Source organism: Cygnus olor, chromosome 3 (genome assembly GCF_009769625.2).
Source record: "Cygnus olor isolate bCygOlo1 chromosome 3, bCygOlo1.pri.v2, whole genome shotgun sequence".
In the NCBI taxonomy this organism is placed as follows: Eukaryota; Metazoa; Chordata; class Aves; order Anseriformes; family Anatidae; genus Cygnus; species Cygnus olor.
In genome coordinates this window covers 42,889,277-42,908,630 of record NC_049171.1, presented here as the reverse complement: position 1 = coordinate 42,908,630, position 19,354 = coordinate 42,889,277, and the positions used below count along the sequence as shown (strand labels likewise).

The window sequence follows — 19,354 nt, the reverse complement described above, 5'->3', positions numbered from 1 at the left end:
ATGGCTGGAGGAAGAACAAATTTTAAAAAGGCCAGGAAAAGAGAAGTGTATTAATTAAAATAGGAAGTAAAGGGAATGTGTGAATGAAGAATTGCTGGGCTGAGAGGAGAGGATGGAAGCCAAAGGGAAAAGACCATGTATGCAAGATGGCATTATCAGTCATAAGAAAAAAACTTGAAGATGAGTCGGACAAGACAGAGGAAAGTGAAATCTAGAAATGTTGGGAAATGAGCTTGGTGAAAAAAGAGTCTGGGATCCGTAGAAAATGAAAAGCCCTTTTGCCTCACATATCTGTTCTGAATGAACTCGTAATCAAGGAATAAAAATAAAATCTGGATATGATCTGGAGTTTAGGAGGAAAAAAAATAGATTTCATTTTCATATACCTATGTGTAAGTACAGTCTTACTCAACTCCTAGCTCTGGGATTTCAGGTACAAAAATCACCTATCAAGGGTAATGGAATGTAAGTTTATTTTAGCTTTACAAATCTCTACTGCCAAAGAGACAGAGCTTAAGTAGTTCACAATGTGAAATTTGCAGCCTAAACCAAGCATATACAGTATTATTTTATAAAATCAATATAGAAATGTCCTCTGCAAAATTCCTACTTGCTCTGCCTACCCCTATACAAGAACGTGTGAAACAACCTGCAGCTGATTCATGCTGTTCCTGCAAGGGGGAATATTTTTACATCTAAATCTTTTCCCTTGCTCTTTATTTGTTGTCAGTATAAGCAGCAGAGAGAGTTCCTTCTGTTTCATCATATGGTACATTAACAACGAGTTTTTATGAGATACTAATGACTTTACCCCACTTGCCTGCAGCCTCACCTCATTTCAGGCCTAGAGGCAATAACAGAAGCACAAAAGTCTTTGGTGTCGTCATGGTCACCCTCACCAGAGGTACACTGGCTGTAATGACCAGAATCATCAGGCTGCATTATACTGACAGGAGGAGGAACAAAGAGAGAAATCCTGATGGTCAAAAGTTTTGTGGACAACTCCTGAGTTCTTGAACTTGTTTTATTTGATTTTATTTACCATAGAAAACAGAAATAATGCTAACCTTTAATCATAACGTGAATCTAACAACTCTCATTCTTTCCAGCATGGTAAAAAAGTTAAAATTACATATTAAAAACAATGCAAATACATTTATATGAATTTTAACATTCTCTTTTCATTACGTATGTATTTATAGAAAACCTAACAATTCATCACAGTAGCCATGCCGTTTACAAAGAAACATTTTTCCATCAAAAGGATCCATAAGGGCATAGATCCATAAGTGCATGTTGCGACTTAAAATAGGACACACCTCTTATTTAGCTATATAGCACCATAAATATATTGTGGAACAAAAAGAAAGGCCTTCTCACAAGTAGTAACCATCTTCCCCTCATGCTAATCCACTACTTTGTAGTCTTATGCAGCCTGTGGAGTATTAAAAAATTATTGTAAAAGCAGAAGTGATAGTTTCAGATTTTTTTTTTTTTGTAGTTTTGCAAAATAAATTTCCACTGAAGTTACCTCATAAAGCTAAATCAAAGCTGATGTTTTTAGCAAACAACACTCATAATAAAGATGATAATTGGTTTATCCTATTCCATATATTTTTACCTCTTTGTTTTTGTTTTGCTTTGACTTTCAGTTTTGATGGTTTTATTGAAGTAGCATGAAAATACATAAGTAAGAATTTACCGTGAAAACATCATAATACGACATGCATTAGGTATCATACTGAAAACTCAGCACACATACTGGTAAAATACATTTTATTTTTTAGAGTATGCAGGTTGCAGAGGAATGTAATGGAAGGAAGTAATGCCACTCTACTGGAGGAAATATTATGCAAAAATAGTGCATTCCCATCATGTGCACTAGCTGGCAAAACCCCTCCCTATGTTCAGGCCTAAGAACCTCCTCTGAAAAGAGTCAGTCCTTGCTTAAAAGGACTGATCTTTATCATACAGGATATCCCCATAGCTCAGTCCCCAGGGTGCTTACCCACTAGGCAATTTGGAGACAATGACCATGTCCTTGAAGATATTTCAATGTCGTATGTTGACACATCTAAACAACAGGTTGCACTCTTCTTTATGTTGCTTAGAAATTTCATCAAGCTTTAACATCTGATGTCTCTATGCTTCTCAGCTGACAAACCCAAGCAGAACAGTCTGAAGTAATCCAGTGATAAACAAGCCTTGAATCACTGTAGCAAAGTCCATATCTGACAGGAAAAGGTGCAACCTCCAGCACAGCCTCCAGTAACAGAAAGCATTCTTTCCATTTATTTATCAAGGATCAGGAAAGTCAATTCAGCACTTTAACAGTCACAGGCAAATGTCCTCCTTAGAGATGCTATAATCATTCTTCAGTTCCTGGAAATATTTTCCTTCCTTACCAGCATCACTTCCATCACACCCAGGAGTCAAACAGACTATTCTTCCATCAAGCAATTATGTCTTTCAGACAGAGGAACACGTTGTTGGTGCCATCGTCTCTTCCTGACAAGAAGGAAACAGAGTTGAGTGTGTCTGTACACTGGTTTTATAACTTCTAATAAAGTCATTTAAAATTCCAGCACATATAGCAAATGTGAGAGGGGACAAAGCTCAGCTTCAAATGTCAGAGTCCTTTGCAGAGAGTAACAAATGGCCGTACCCCTGGAAAAGGACAAACCTGCAGAACTGCACGGATCAGTACTGCAGTCCAGGAGCTGGCACTGAGAATATTCCCAGCAATAAAAACTCTAGAATACAATTTCCACACAGCTTTTAGAAATGGTGGAATATCCTAAGGATTCCTGGGTTGTTTAGTGATTTTCTTCTGACAGAGACTTTCATTTGAAAGGGTGTAAAGAAATACTATGTGGTATTCTTAAAATATAAAGAATACATTTAAGTGTATACTGGTGTTGTTGTTTTTTCTCTATGATTAAGTAGCTTGTTTAATTGCAATGACATTTTTTCTCTCTCTTTTTTTTTTTTCCCTAAGAAAATATTGGAAATGGAGATGGTATTTCGCTGTTCAGTTTTCAGAATCAGGCATTTGACTGTGAGATGTTTCTAAAAATCCATTTGTTACCTGCAGCAACTTATTCTAAAAATGAAGCACTCAAAATCTTTTTGTTTACAAAAGCTTCATACAAAACAACTGGGGTAAGGAAACAGGCCTCTACATATGGACTTTCACATAATTTTGCAGATGAGAAATCACAGGCTATGAGTCCTCCTTGGCAAAATGCGCTCATGAAAAGACAAATGTGAAAAACAAACTAAACCCGTGTAGTTAAATATACCTAAACATTGTTGTTAATTTAAAAATAAAGACTTCTGCTTGGTTAAGGAATAGTTTGGAATTATTTGTAATAATTGTAATTCAGGATCTGAACTCCTTTTCTTACATGCATATATAGGGACAGAGGAACTTCCGAGGTCAGGGAAGTAGCAACTGCAAACATTAATTATGGTACTTTGGTAGAAATGACACTATATTTGTTATTAGTCAACAAAACATATTCTTCATTAGAATTAAGCCGTATAATTAACTTTTTAATTCTTAATACTCTGGTAGAAACAGGCTTGACAGGATGGAGCATAAAATGTATTTTATAAACAATCCATTCTGTAATTGGATTGTCCTGAAAATATAATCCTTTCCCTCTGGTTTAAAATTATTATTTATAATCACAAGCTCTGGTAAATATAAAAATGCAGAAGCCTAAGCCCAAGCAGAGTGTTTTCAGTTCTGTTGCTCTTTTTCCCCTCACTCTTCTGCACCTAGAAGCATTTTCTTTGAGACAGAAAGAGGGATGCACACAGAATGCCGAATGCAATCTTGCAAATGTAGTCTGGTTTTGCTCCCTCACATTTTCTTTTTCAGAATCCTAATGTAACACCTCCCTGCACTATCACTTGTTAAAGCCCCGGCTCCTGAGCTGTTGTGTTTGGCCAGCAATTAAACAGCTCCCTGCATGAGAAATCCTCCCACTCACAGAATCCTTAGCCCTCCTTTCCTAATGGTAGCAGAGCAAAACAGTATATCTTCATACATATGGTGCAACTGCCAAGAAATCAATTCCGTGTGTTTTCCTCCCTTTTACACTTTTAAAGAACCGTGATCAGTTTTCTGTTTCTGTTTCTTTTACACATCCTTTCCAAGCTTTAAAGCAGTGTCCGAGCCCTTCCCCTCTCCCTTGTGAAAAAATAAATAAATAAATAAATGAATAAAAACAGGTAGAATTCCTCTGTTACTATTAACACCTAAAAATATGATCATGAAACAAAAGCTTTGCTCCTCTGTCCTATTTGATGTCTTTTTCATGCTGCCTCAGTGATGGCCAAATAATTGGTTGTTCACTTGTGTCCTTGTCTCCCCCGACAGTTCCACAGATGCCCTGAACAATGCTCCAAAGACTGCTTTCAGTAGGGGCAAATCCTCATTAATCATTCCTGGCTGACAGCACAAGGGAACACCTGCATCTGGTGCAGGGACCAGGCACCGGCTTCTGGAAGTCTGCATTAAAAAGACCAACAGCCAATTCAAGTGGTGGGAGTAGGCTTCTAATAGCCATGTGAGAAATCTCTCTCTCTCTCTCTGGGTTTTCCTTTCATTAAATATCTAAAATTAGACCTGTGGCTCATGTTGAGATTAAAACACCAATGTATTCTAAGCAAATCAGGAAATGAACAGTACTGTATGTTATGATAAATGGCTGCTAAATTCTTTATGTCTAGATCAAGCAATGTTAGCATTAAATACTGATGAACTGTCACATAATTTTCATTTAGAAATGACTGCACTTTGAGCTTCGTGTCCTGTGGTGCTCATAAATATTTTTCCCTGCTATAATTCACAAGTGGACTATACTGCCTATACAGATATTTTTACCAGCTCCATACTGTATATAAACTCTTTTTCACTGCAAGCATGTCAACCTGTCTGTCCAAAGCGTTATCAGAAAGTGTTCATAGTGCAGAAAGGTACCGTAGCCTCCCCAGCACTGTAAAACTGGCTTCCTATTATAACACTTTCCTGACAGAACAGTTGTCAGATTTTTAAAATTGTTTTTGTTTCACTTAGAGCACAGTGGAGGCTTTTCCTCCAAAGGAAAATGAGGAAGGAGTAAGGAAAGCAAAAGGAAATTGTTTTTTATTTGTAGTATTTTTTCATAAAAACGAGTCAGATACATATCTAAACATTTAGGGCCATTAAAATCTGTGGTGAGATTCCAACCAATTTCAATGGGCTTTGGGTCAGGCCCTTAAGCCCTGCATCTGGTCTGTGATTAAATAAGCACGTCTTCCCACACATAAGCTGGGCAGGACCACCACAGGCTGGGGATTACAAACAACTAACAATGTATTTTTTTGCACATATGACTGAGCACAACCAGGCTCTGAGTCCATCCATAAAATATGTTCATGTCTCAAACAAGAAAGCGCTCAGCTGATACAAAAAGTATCCTTTAAAAGGCAGGCAATTATCACCTATACACCATGGTGAAGATTTTACCAAAGGTCAGAAGGGGGAGTAAAGGAAAGGGTGAGGCAGAGATTAAAAAAAAAAAAAAAAACAGAACTCGAGAGCATTAAAACAGCCAAGATGTTGTATATAGCAGAAGAGTATAAAACACATCGAGGATATTAATTACAAATGAAATATATTTTTCAGGCAAGTTGATACTGATGGAATTGATTTTGAAAACAATGACTAAAACAGACTCATTTTGAAGTGGCTTTTATTAACTTTAAAGAGAAGGAAAAGTTTGCACCTTCATTTGCAAAGCACAAGTATGTTCTGTACAAACATGAATAAAGCTTCATGCAGTAACTTAACAACAACAACAAAAAAAGTGACAGCGAAGAGAAATATATAAACCACCATATTTGTGAAATCAAGAGTTAAACGTGTGCATATATATTTTATATCTTCATTTTTTTTCTTTATTTTTATCTCCATATGTATATACTCTCTTACAACTATTGAACAAAACTTTAAAGATATTTATCTGTTTCACTTTATAGTCAGGGAGAAAAAGTGATATTTTACAGAGAAATACTTTTTCCTACAGAGTGCAGTACCATCATCTGCGCAATGTGAGAAATAATACGAACTAAATGCTCTGAAATAAGGAGACAAATAAGAGCCAATAGAATAATACAGACACCCACATTTGGTCTGTTCCCTGGCAGCCAACACTACATGATCTTTTCATTACTACTTCCTACTGTGCTTTCATAGCAGCAGCTACAGTGTCTGTTATGAAGAATTTCATCCATGTGATGAAGAAATTGTGGTTATAACAGATCAGTTTATTCCTAAGAATAATATTCATAGAATCATAGAATGGGTTGGCTTGGGAGGGACTTTAAAGATCATCCAGTTCCAACCCCCCTGCCATGGGCAGGGACACCTCCCACCAGACCAGGCTGCTGAAAGCCCCATCCAGCCTGGCAAATATTTTTATAAGCTCTTTTAAAATCTCAGATCTTTAAAGTCCCTATTAGGACCTTATGCAAATATGTACAGAAGTGAGTAAAATAAGTAGATGTGATGTAATTATGTTCACATCTGTTTGTAAAGATGGTAAATATGCTGACACACATACTGTGCATAGCTGTATCTCCTTAGCAATATACCTGAGTTACAGATGAGAAGTACTTAATGTGGGAAGTCCCCTTCCAATTTTCTTTAACTGAGATGGGTAGCAAATCATCATACATGCAGGAGGCTAGAATGCAAATTATAGCTGTCCTCAGGCAAGTTTCATTAGGTTTTCTGAAATCTTTTTAAATTTGCTGTGTAAATAATTTCACATATAACTTGACAAAATCTGCTGTTCAAAAACGATATGTTTCATGCCCACTTCAAATGTATTGTGAGGAAGTTCTTCAAAGAGACATTGTTAAGGTAAAAATCTTGTTAAAAATTACCTTGGTTGCTATTAGAAGGTCTGATTATTATATCATATTGAAGTTTTAAAATAACTTTGAAAATCTCTTTCTTTTTTTCCAGGTATCACTCACATCTCATAGGCTGGACAGCAAGAGGAGACCAGCAAGTTTTTTGTCAGAACCTGTTTCACCATCCGCTCTCACTCTAACCAACTACAATGGGTCAGCACAGAAGTTTCCACAAAATTAAAGATGAAATCCCCATATAAAAAAGCCTACTTTCATTCCAATTTTAAAAATTCATTTATTTAGACCAATTCATAACCATTTTTAAAAATCTCATTAGAGGGAGTTTCCCACTGAAATACACATAACTCAGCAATACTGGCATACAGCTCATGTTCACCCCCCCTCCCACTTACTTCTTTCACAGCTTGGAATCAGTCCGTTCTCAGAGGTAATCTAAAACTTTACATACACAATTTTTCACGTCAAATGTTCCACCAGTGTTATTACTGGGCGAAAAATGGACTCATTCCAATAGGAGTTAGAATGGAAAGCCAAAAGCCAAAATACAATCCTTAATAATGACCTGTCTTCCACCCAGCCTTCATCTGCCAGAGCTGGAGAAATGTTCTTGACCCAGTTTAAACCATGCACATAGATCATATACTGCAAAAAGTAAAGTGTTAGAGGAATCATGTAGGTAAGCTTCACATTATAAACGTGGTACCCCATACCAATCTAGAACAGGTTTTTAGTTGTTGCCTTTATCTTAGTAGCTATAGTTAGAAGGCACTGTACATAATAGACTAAATATATAACCAGCCTCCCAAGTAAAGGTGGCTTTCAAAGACTACATCTTGTTTTTTCACTTCATTCTTGTTCCTTAGCCACTATAACAGTCATATGGAGGCCAATTTCTTTTTTCTTTCTTTTTTTTTTTTTTTTTTTTTTTTTTTTTGAGGGGCAGTGCAAGGCATGAGGGGCTGCTTAGCTTACATAATATTAGAGCGATTACTGTGCCAGATAAGTAGTTGTTCTTTTTTTTTTTTTTTTTTAACTTCTATTCCTTCCCTATAACCCCTAAAGTATAAGGAATAATTAACTGAAATCCAATTAATGTTGATTTAGAGCACCTGTTTCCAAAATCCTTTGAATAACTTTTTTCATTTTTTTTTCTTTACTCTTTGTTTTAAGATGAAATACATATCCCTGTTCAGTTGCTCTTAGGAACCCAGCGATTTGCATTTTTTAGACATGAAGAAAACCTGTGAAGACTTTAAAACACCAAAAGAGTCTGGCGTGTATATTACGATAGCAGTAACTTCTTTAACTCTTCCCTTTCCAAATCATAGAAAGAAATTAAGGAAACCAAAGTGACCAACACCAACACATACCAAATTCTGTCATGATAGCTAATTTCTGCTTTAGAAATTTGCAAAAGCGATGGAGGAAAGCAATCATTTCTGGCTAAATATGCTTACCACAGCCACGCTGTTAGGACAGGCACTAAAGAGAGTGCAGGTTGTACAATAAACACCCACTATCCATGAAAAAGGATCTGTCTGTGCTGTTCACTGCAGGTCTGAGCATCTTTCATCCCTATTAGCTAGTTAGCCTGATCTACTGTTATGCAAGAACACTTGAGGACAAGGTCTCCTCTCTTTCCTTTCCTTCACCATCTAGTTCTGTGTAAAATGACCTGGACTGAAGACCAAATGATTTTTAAAGCACATAACTGTTCAGCAGTGCCATGAAGAGTTTTAAGAGGAACTGGGATTATATATTGATTAGGTACCTCTAAAAGTCCCACCCTGACAGTTTAAACAAAACAAAGACAAAGATGCAGTGAGACACATATTACCATAGACCTATTGTGAGACTAGACATAGTAATTAACTCTAAGATGTGATTGTAAAAGTATGACCTATTAAACACATTTTGCAATCAAAATATTTTTACAATTTAGGCATGGTACCATCCTCCTGTGATGTTCAGCTGAACAAAAAGAACCCTTTCCACTCAGTATTTGGATTTTTTTTTGTACTATAACTGTCTATGAAACTATACAGTTTGGCAGACAGCAGCGGAACCTAAGTGAGGACCTCTTACCACTCTTTATCTTTAAAAGTCTTGGATTTCTTAGTGAAAAAATAAGACATCAGCAAATACTATCCAACCTTAATTTCTTATGTACTAAGCAATTTCTTATGAATCATGTAATGCATTCAAGGGATCAGCTTGTGTGGATACTGATTAACTGTATCAGAAGGGGCTGTCTCATTATATATCTTAAGCCTTTTTCATTAGAGCAAATCTGCAAACAAACCTTGAGTGTTTAGATTATTTTGCACCATGCTGCATGTCTAACCACAGATACTGAATGTACCTATCATTTTTAACAGGATTATAGAAAACATGAAAGGGCACTTCCTTAAATATTGACAGTTCAGGAGAGAAAAAAAAAAAAAAGATTTTGAATACAAAATTTGAGAGAATTGGCAGAAAGAAACCTTTTGCCCCTTTAAAGAGCAGCTGCATATTAAACATCTATATTTTTGAAGCACCTTTAAAAAATTACCCTTGGCATTAGCATTAGAGTGTTTTATGAGAAGCCCATGAAATTCAGTAATAGTTACAAAAAAAGGAAAGAACAGACAAAAAATAAATAGCATTATGGAGAACTAAGTAAAAAATTAATCTTGAATTATACGAGCCGTTGTAGGTACCAGCCAGGGGTGGGGAGGAAAGGTTACTTATTTCAAAGATTATTGATTCTTTTCATGAAAAGCACTTGTGTCTTTACAAAGCTTTTTAGCATCCTCAATGGTATCTTAAGGTTAATATGAATTGAGTTAAAATACTGCATGCAGTGGAGAAAGGTTTCCTACTGTACACCTTTCTTTCTAGCATCTCTCTTCCTCTGTTCTGTTTTGTTCACTCTTTTGCACTATGTGACTGGTACATAGTCTTTAGGGTGCTCTGCATGCTGATGTTAAAAATATATAGACTGTTGTCAATACTGGAGAGAGATTCTGAAAAACGGATTCCGTGACTTTATCCTCACAGAGGTGTAGGACTAGTACAAGGCTCCACGCATGCAAAATACAGACTTCATAGACTAAGAAAAAGGCCACCACCTCCATTACGGAATTGCACACACATGCACGAATGACAGATCCTGGTTGAACAGGATCGAAGGAGTCTGCATGCTGATGTGTAACAACAGCTCCTTGAAAGCTAACATACCAATGCACATTTCTAGGGTGTAGAACAAGAAGCACATCATAGGTCTTCACAGCATTATATATTGCTGACAGACTTCAACTTGTACAACTAAAAACAACTATCCTAGAAAAGAGCTTCAGATGTTGATACTCTACCGAACAAAGCAAGGAAGGGAATAGATCAACACCAAGAACTTTTGAAAAATAACAAAAAGGGCTTAATCCTTTAATAAAATTAAAACATGATTAAGAGGATATGCTCAAGTCTTAAAATGCATACAGCCGAGAGTTAGGTGCAGGTTTTTCAATGAGGAGGCTTTTAAACTGGATTTCATTCTCTGCTTCCCATGAGATCACAGCTCTTCCAAGTGATAGGAGTGATAAGATTTTCCTGGGTATGCTGGCTTGATTCCTTGAGTTAGGTATTGTCTGGCTTTGAAGAAATTGTTGTGGGGGAAGGGAGATTTAGTTTATGTTTCCAGTCTTAGAGAACAAAGAATTTGAGACACATCTCTTTCTAGCACAAACAAACCTGAATATGCATGGCTCTTTTTGTTCTGCAGGTTGTAACCCAACTCCACTTGCTGTGGCTATGTGGTACAATGAACATTACACCTTTGGAGATGCCTATACGTACATATGCACATCATTAAAACTGGAGGAAAAGGTTATTTTCAGCTGTGGCTCTTATCACATGTGAGGGACAGACGAACAAAGAGAGGCAGGCACAGAGGGGCTTTTACTCACCTCTGCACAATTACCTCTCCAATTCTGCTGTTCTCATAACCCTTGCATTTCTATCACCTTTTCAGAAAGGCTTGTAATGTTCCAGGGCACGGAGATGACATCACACAAAGAAAAGGACAGTCACTATGTTTGAATGGGATATTAAAGGTACCCTGTGCCAATGAATGAGCTAAACTGAAATATTTTATGAAAGCTTTCAAACCATTGAAACAGACTGGTCGACACAAGTTATGTGCAATAATCAGGGTGCCACTATATCAGACAGTTAATTCGAGAAGGAGATCCTCATGGTAAGAGTCTGGATAACTGTGATTCTATTGTTTTCAAAGTTGACAACAAAGGAGGAAAAGTTAACAGTAACACAGTCACTCTTATTTAGTGCTCTTCTTAAATGTTACTATTTCCGTGCCTGCTATCCAAATAAAAAGTCTGTATGAATTCAGTCCCAGTTCAGCATCTGCAGGTGCAAAACCCAAATAAATTACTGGGAAAGGGGCAGATGCTGACAGGATTGCAGTCTAGACTCCTCACTCTAAATCCATTTAGTGCTATTAACCATGACAGGGTGTAATAGCTCCATGTACATTAACACCAGGACAATTTTCCCTATTTTGCTAAATATCAAATGTATGTATTCATACACACTGTATAAATAAAACATTTCAGATAACAAAACAAAAAGGCTAACATCTCATTGCAATATACTCTATATCTTCAAATATTGGCTAAGAAAAGAAAAAAGATCAAAGTAGATTGGATTTCTTAAAATATAGCAATATTATTCCTTTATTAAAGAGTGACATCAGATAAAATATTTCCTTTTAATACAGGTTTTAAACATAGCATGAATTATTTTAAAGAGTTGTTTAAGAAATGTACATTTCCACTGCATGCAACCAATCATAGAAACCTAACTCAATCAAAAGACGATCTCATTTAAGCGACTACATCTGCTGTGTGACAAGCCATATTTTACGAAGTTGCCCAACACTTTTGAACCCTGATAAGGAAATGGACCTATTCTGGAGGCAACACAGATATCTGCTGCAGAGATTATTCCTTCTGTATACATCTACCCTTGTTAAGAAGCAATGAGGAAAGGCAATATATAAACACAGGGAGGAAACAGAAGCAACACTGAAAGTGATATTGAACTAGAGAGTACTGCTTTGTGAAAAGAAATACAGAACAAGATTATCTGGAAAGGAGAGAAACCAGCACCAAAATGTGGGGAGAGATGAAAGGTGGGAGAGAATGAAGGCAGAGAACAGTCGGGGTGTGTGTGGCAGTGGGGAGAGTCAGGTTGCACTCAGAGGACGCAAAGAGATCTGAGGGTAAAAAGCCAATTAATGGATTAAAGGGTAAGTATCCAAGTCCTGAAACAGAGGGGTGATAATATAGGCAGCTAGGGAGCGGATTAGAATAAAGAAGTGATAACAGTATTCAGCTGAGAGGGAAGGCTGTCAAGAACTGAATGGGAAAAGAAGGTAAAACAATGAAAACAAAAACCTGTCATTTAATCGAGGGCTGTGACACACACACACACACACAAAACACGCACGCGCGCGCGCACACACACACACACACACACACACAAAACACAGTTTGGTTCCAGCTCCAAGTTTCCTGAAATCATTGGAGGACAGAGACAGATGGAAAATTTGGTCATGATTAGCTGAAATCAAGTGGGTAACTATGAGTTCAGAGCGATTACCACATTCTGCTCCTCAGTGCTGTTTCTCTGAACTGTTTGCCACTGGGAGCTTGCTTGTCCTAAGTATATATATATAAAGCTGAGGATTTGCAACAAAAGAACTGCCTGTTTATAGAACTGCATGAGGAACTGTGCGGTATGCATTTCTTTTCTGTGGTTTCACAGTACTAAAGTATAAAATATTACGTTTTAAAGCATGTGCAATTTCCCAGATATGTATTATCTTACTGTACAGTCTTAGCTTCTCCAATGCCTCTAACACTATGCTAAGCATACTTTGAACTTAGCCCTTTTCTCTTAAAATATTATAGAGCATTGCTAGGGAGACAAGAGTGGGGGCTTGTTTACAGTTTCCTGATCTAACAATATCATGTTTTCCTCTTCTAATTTATTCTATATCTTTAATATGCTACATGTATGCCACAGAGATAAATTAGAGCTGTATTTCTTCCAGAAAAGTTTAGGAGGACTTCAGAACTGTAGAAATTTAGCAGTACTTTTAAGTGAAAACAGGGTGGTTTTAATACAATCTGAATTAGACAAAAATTAAGGTATGTTTATCAGAAAAATATTTAAGCAATTATGACAGAGTATATTAACAAATTTTAACTCAGTCAATTTGTTAAGGGAAAAATATTTAATAAAAAAGAAGTGCTGTCTTTGCCTTTGAAATTTTAGATCTTTATAAGCTTAAACAATTCTTAAAATCCATCTTTTCATGTATCTCATACTTTCCTCAATGAATGGGAGGAAACAGTTTTTCTAGGTATGATTCATGTAACTGACCCCAGAATGATGAAAAATGGTGAATAACCATCAAGGTTTGATTTTTTTCTGAAGATTCAGACATCTATCTTCTACTGAAGCCAATGACCTAAGGTCAAAACTAAGCCATAATTGTCAGACAAAAAAAATGTCTAATGATAAAAGCACAGGACTGAAGTTGGAAATGGCCATGGATTAATGCTGCCTCGTTTTGCTGCTCTGCACACCAGTAGGTGCCTCAGTCTCAGGCTACAAAGTGACCTTTATGGATTTTTTCCAGAGAAGACAGGATAGGATTCCTTCAGCCAGGACAGCTAGGCTGAGAGCATATCAGGAATTTACATGGAAATGGAACAACAACAGAAACAATTGCCAAAACTGGGATACCCATATCCCAAGCAAATCACCTGAAAACGGTGCTATATATCAGCTAGTGTTTCACTGAGCCTGTTGGACTCTTCCATTTTTATACACACAGTCCTAGTTACACAGTGTCTTGAGAAGTAGTTTGAAATAAGACAGCAGATTTTACACCAAAGCAGATCAGAACCATAGACCAATTCATTAACACAATGCTTCATTGAAGGGAGGAAGGGAGAGAAGTGGACGCAAGTGGATGAAGAAGGAAAGGAGGAGATAAAAGACAAGGACGGAACAGTTGGAAGGGTAGCTCCTTAAACTGCTGCATACAGATATACCACAAAAATTCAATTTCATCCTGCTATTTTTTAAGCCAGAGAAAGATTTACACAAAATTCAATGTTATTTTTGTAAAATAAATGCATTGAGTGACTGCTTGGACTCACAGAACAGAAAGACCGCAACTATATTTCTCTGCCTAACAAGTTCACTCATTATCAATTAGAATTTATAGAAGCCGGAAATATTTACTTTTCCTTCTAAAATGTCTTCAATTTTATATCAGTACTGTTTTACTTCACCATCATTGAAAGTATAAACTGGTAGACATCATCACAGGTCATTTTCTGTTCTTTATCTCTTATAGACACAGAAAACTTTTCTTTTATTATGCATTACTGATATTCAACTTAATTTCCATGTGGCCACAAATTCCAATTCACACTTTCATAGTCTCTCACTTTGACGCCTTTTCTTCCTCTTCAGGATTCTTCCCACACTACACTTCAATTCCTTTATCACCTGTTCATCCTACCACACAGATTCTTGCATAGCATATAGTCCTGTTAGTAAGGAGCAAATATCCTTTTCTTTTTTTTTTTTTTCCCTCACCTTGGAAAAGGAAAAAGGTTCAGAAAAAGTTCTGCATAATCTGCTTTATTTTCTCAAGCAACCAGTTGCTGCTGTTTTCTTTCTAAAGGATTCTGACTCGTGCAATATTGTGAACAGCCTGCAGAAGTTCTGAGCTTAGTATCAAGCAACATCTGGGCAAGGAAAAAAAAAAATCTTATTAAATTAAAATGGCTAAATGCATCATTTTTATGAGTTTTACCTACATCCCAAGAAAGATTTTTATTTTTTTTTCCCCCAGTTTAGGAAAATAGTTGTTTCCCAATTTGGAATTTGCTTTGTGGCTGTAATAAACTGGCTTGCTGCAAAGCTTCTATGCTAAAGAGGTCCTAAAAAAGATTAAAGGAAATTTTTGCTAGAGTGAAATGTGTTAATGTTGACAAAAATGAGTGATTTTGTCTCATATTTGGAATAATTTGTAGGAAACTTCATTTAAATGCAGAGATTAATCAGAGATTTAATCAGAGATTATTTTCTACTTTAAAGTATGAAATAGTTTTAGTTTTCTCAGTCTTAAACTGAACTGGAAGATCTAAAATTGTTAAAATATTAACTAATACATAGGGAAAACTACGTTAAACTACTTAACATATTAAATGTGATTTATAATAACATTTAACTTAATTCAACACAAAGGAATACACACTTTCTTAAAAACAGCATTTTGATAATATGGAGGGAAAAATAGGCAATTCTCTGGTCATATTTCTTGGTGAAATCACTTTCAAACATTAAACAAAAGCAAAAAGTGTGCATTGCATAAGTTTATGAATCAGAAATTTCTGCTACTAAAAAAAAAAGACAGAAATTTTTAGAGTTAAAATGACATGTTTGGGACATGCTGGGTATGACTCAACTGAAGTGAGTTCAGCTGCAGTTGGCAGTTTCCACAGTCTGTTCAGCAACTATATGACAAGAACAATTAAATATGAGTAGATTATCAGAACTGAAGTTCTGAATTCAAATGCCAAGAATTAACCCAACAAACCTAAGCCTGTGAATAGTATTTTATGTAAGAATCTTGCTAGAACACTTGATAGAATCTCCATGCAGTCAACAGCACTTCTCCAAAAACAAATTTGTCCACATTTAAGCTAGATTCCTTTGTTTAATGTTGAATCGTCTACTCTCAACAACTAGTTTACCCTAAATTCCAAAAATTTTAGGGTCCAAATTTATATAACACAAATCCCTTCAAATCGTTTACAGGAAAGGGTCTTTCATTATCTGATGCTATCATTGGGAGTCAAAACTATCTGAATTCCTCGTGATTGAACCCTGGCAGATGGCTTACAGGTGTGTTAGGAAGGTAAAATGCCATAGGATATTCCAAAAGATTACAATAAGCATATAACTAATTAATTTGGGAACTGTGTTTGTGCTGGAAAATCATTCTTGAGAAGACCACTGAAAAACCTCATAAGAGCAAGTTTATATAAAAATAATATAGCAGGCTCTTATCTTGATGGAGTTTTAATCATTACTGCTTAATGATTGAAATCATGTTTTGGAGCCATCTATTTCTTTCCATTGCCTCAAAGGCTTCTTGGTTGACTAGACTTCTAATTTGGACATTTCAGTGCAGTTCATACAGTTGGGATCTTCAGTTCCTAGCAACTCAGTCTACATCCACTGTAAAATACCCATCTAAGAAGCCTGAAAGTAGCTGAGTCATAGTTGGAAAAAGAGTTGGTAGGTTGTTTTTTTTCCCCATGTTTAAGAAGAAACTTCTATAGTAAACAAGGATGAGAAGAAATTGTGAAATGGACTACAGAATAAATATAGGCAGCTACCAAGGGTAGCTAATGCAGTCTTAAACTAATAGATATCTCTCTTCAGATACCTGATTTTCTAGACAAAAAAAAAAAAATAACAGAGTGGTTCTCTCTTATCTGGACTGGTGAAGGAACTGGCAGAGCACCACAGCAAATTACTGATGAAGTTGGAGTAGACGGGAGTTAGAAGAAAAACTGTACAGAGAAAAAGAACTGATTATACAGGAGAGAAACAGGTTATAGTCATAGATATACATCTGGGAGGCTACTTGTAAAATTTTCATCACTCTTCTTAAGACCCATCTTGTTTAATCAGAAAAAAAAAAATCAGAACTGCTTGATGAAATATGCAGATGACAATGTTGGGAGGTATTTTTTCAATACGAAGAATTATAATATCATGCAAGAAAAAACAGAAGATCTCTAGGACTGGAATAATGGGAATGGGAGTGACATTTAACTGCTCAAAGTACAAGGTCAATCACTAAAAGATTAATAAGAATTTTGCATTAAATTTGGAGCTCATCAGATGGAAGCAACACAGGAAGAAAAATATATTGTCATCTTTTGAACGATTAATTTAGCAATGAGGAGCAGTATAGCATGGCTAAGAAAATAATAATAAATAAATAAATAAATAAATAACAGGGGAAAAAAAACACCCTGATATCCAAAAGGCACTGGTGAGTTACCTGGACCATGATCTGGAACAAAGCATTCAGTTCTCGTGATTTATATTTAAGTAAGATGGGTCTGAAATATCAGAGATGAAGAGAACAGCTACTAGCTTGATTAGAATAGTATGGATTTCATGAGAGAAATCTACTAAACTGACTTTTTTTAAGTAGCAAGATGAAGTCTGAAGTGCAATAACCAGTCTCATTAGGAAGGGATATACCTGGAAAGATAAAGCAGCACCTAAGAGGAAGGTACAAGAACAAAGGAAAATGTACTACCCACAATGTAATCTTTTCAGATTTCAGCAAAGCTTTCAATACTGTTTTTCACTGCATTCTCCTGGACAAAATGTCCAGCATACAGCTAGATAAATGCATAACATGATTGGTGAACAACTGGCTGACAGGTTGGGATCAAAAAGGTTATAGTAAATGGGGTTACATCAGGCTGGCGGACAGTCACTAGTGGGGTTGTGCAGGGCTCCACTTTAGGGCCAGTTTTGTTTTCATAAATGACTTGGATATGCAGGACTTAAAGGTATACTAAGTAATTTTGCAGGTTATACTAAATTAGGAGGAGGTGTTGATTCCCTTGAGGATGCAAAGGCCTTGCAGAGACATCTTGGCAAATTAAAGGAATGAGCAATCACCAACTGCATGAAGTTTAACAAGAGCAAGTGTCAGATTCTGCTCCTGGGATAGGGCAGCCCTGGCTATATTTATGGTCTGGGGAATGAGAGGCTTGCGAGCAGCCCTACAGAAAGGGAGCTGGGGGTTCTGGTCAACAGCAAGTTGAAAATGAGTCAGCACTGTGCCCTGGCAGTCAAAAAGGCCAACTGTACCCTGGAGTGCATCAGGCATAGCACTGCTAGCTGGTAGAGTGAAGGGATTGTCCCGCTCTGCTCTGCACTGGTGCGGCCTCACCTCAAGGACTGTGTGCAGTTTGGGTGCCAGTGTAAGAAGGACGTAAAAGTATTAGAGAGTGTCCAGAGGACACCTACAAAGATGGCGAAGAGTCTAGAGGGGAAGATGTATGAGATGCAGCTGAGGTCACTCTGTTTGTATAGCCCAGAGCAGAGCAGGCTGAGGGGAGGCCTCATGGCAGCCTGCAGCTCCCTCACGAGGGGAGCGGAAGGGCAGGCGCTGAGCTCTGCTCTCTGGAGACAGCGACAGGACCTGAGGGAACGGCATGGAGCTGGGACAGGGGAGGGTCAGGCTGGCTGTGAGGGAAAGGTTCTTCATGCACAGGGTGGTCAGGCACTGGGACAGGTTCCCCAGGGCAGTGGTCACGGCAAGAAGCATTTCAAGAAGCATTTGGACAATGCTCTCAGACACATGACCTGGTTTTTGGATGGTCTTGTGTGGAGCCAGGAGTTGGACTCGATGGTCCTTGTGGGTCCCTTCCAACTCAGGATATTCTGTGATTCTATGAATATGATCAGGCTGGAAATTTTTGCACGGTGCATGGAGTGGGATGGGATGGGATGTCCCATGGAATGTCCCATGGAATGAAGTTCTGACAGCAAATTCCCAATAAGACCAGTCTTTTTGAAATCACAGAAGTGATTAAATACCACAGTTGTTTCTCATAGAAGAAGATTGGACTGTGACTCCAGAATTCCTCTTAGTTGAGAAGCCTTCTGAAAGCAGAATAAGCCTAAGATCTAACAGATTACTGTTCAAGAAAATTATGTTTATGTAACTATAAAGGGTATTTAGCAACATACACACAGGTACACACATGCAGGTGAAAGTCCATATATCTAATAACTCCAGTCTGAGTATTACCACCTGCTCCCCTCTCCTGTGTATAGTACATGAGAAATACAGGAGTAGGATATATCCTTGTTTCTTTCAATTAGAATAATAGCAGGATGCCAATGAAGCAAGCAAGGAGAGTAAGTTGTGATGCATCATCTTGGGGTAGTATATCTCAAATTTATCAAATCCTATTGGTAAGTACAATTGTCTTTTTCTGCAAAGTCTTGTTAGTCTGCACATTCCTGCTGTGGTAATGCAGCACTTCCTAACCCACACAGGTCATAAAAGGAAGACTCAGAGACAACAGGACAAATAGGAATGGGTAACTCTTTAAATGAAAGGTCATAGACAGAAGTCCATACAACTCTACAGACAATGAAATGCAAACTGTCTTCAAAGATGTTAGTCAGATAATCTTGGAGAGCTTAACCAAACCATAGTAGGTGTTTTTATCTTGGCTCTAAAAACTGCAGGCCCTAATACAAAAAGTTATCTTTTAAGTTTCTGTTGGAGTAG

General features: G+C 37.1%; 1 long non-coding RNA gene across 1 annotated transcript in view; it reads right to left on the bottom strand.

Annotated features, from left to right (window-relative positions):
* Positions 1 to 568: 568 nt before the first annotated feature.
* Positions 569 to 19,354, bottom strand: part of LOC121068019 — a 150,067-nt gene continuing 131,281 nt past the window's right edge. Inside the window, exon 4 of the long non-coding RNA XR_005818566.1 lies at positions 569 to 2,508. This is a non-coding gene — a long non-coding RNA (uncharacterized LOC121068019). The remainder of the gene's footprint in view (positions 2,509 to 19,354) is intronic.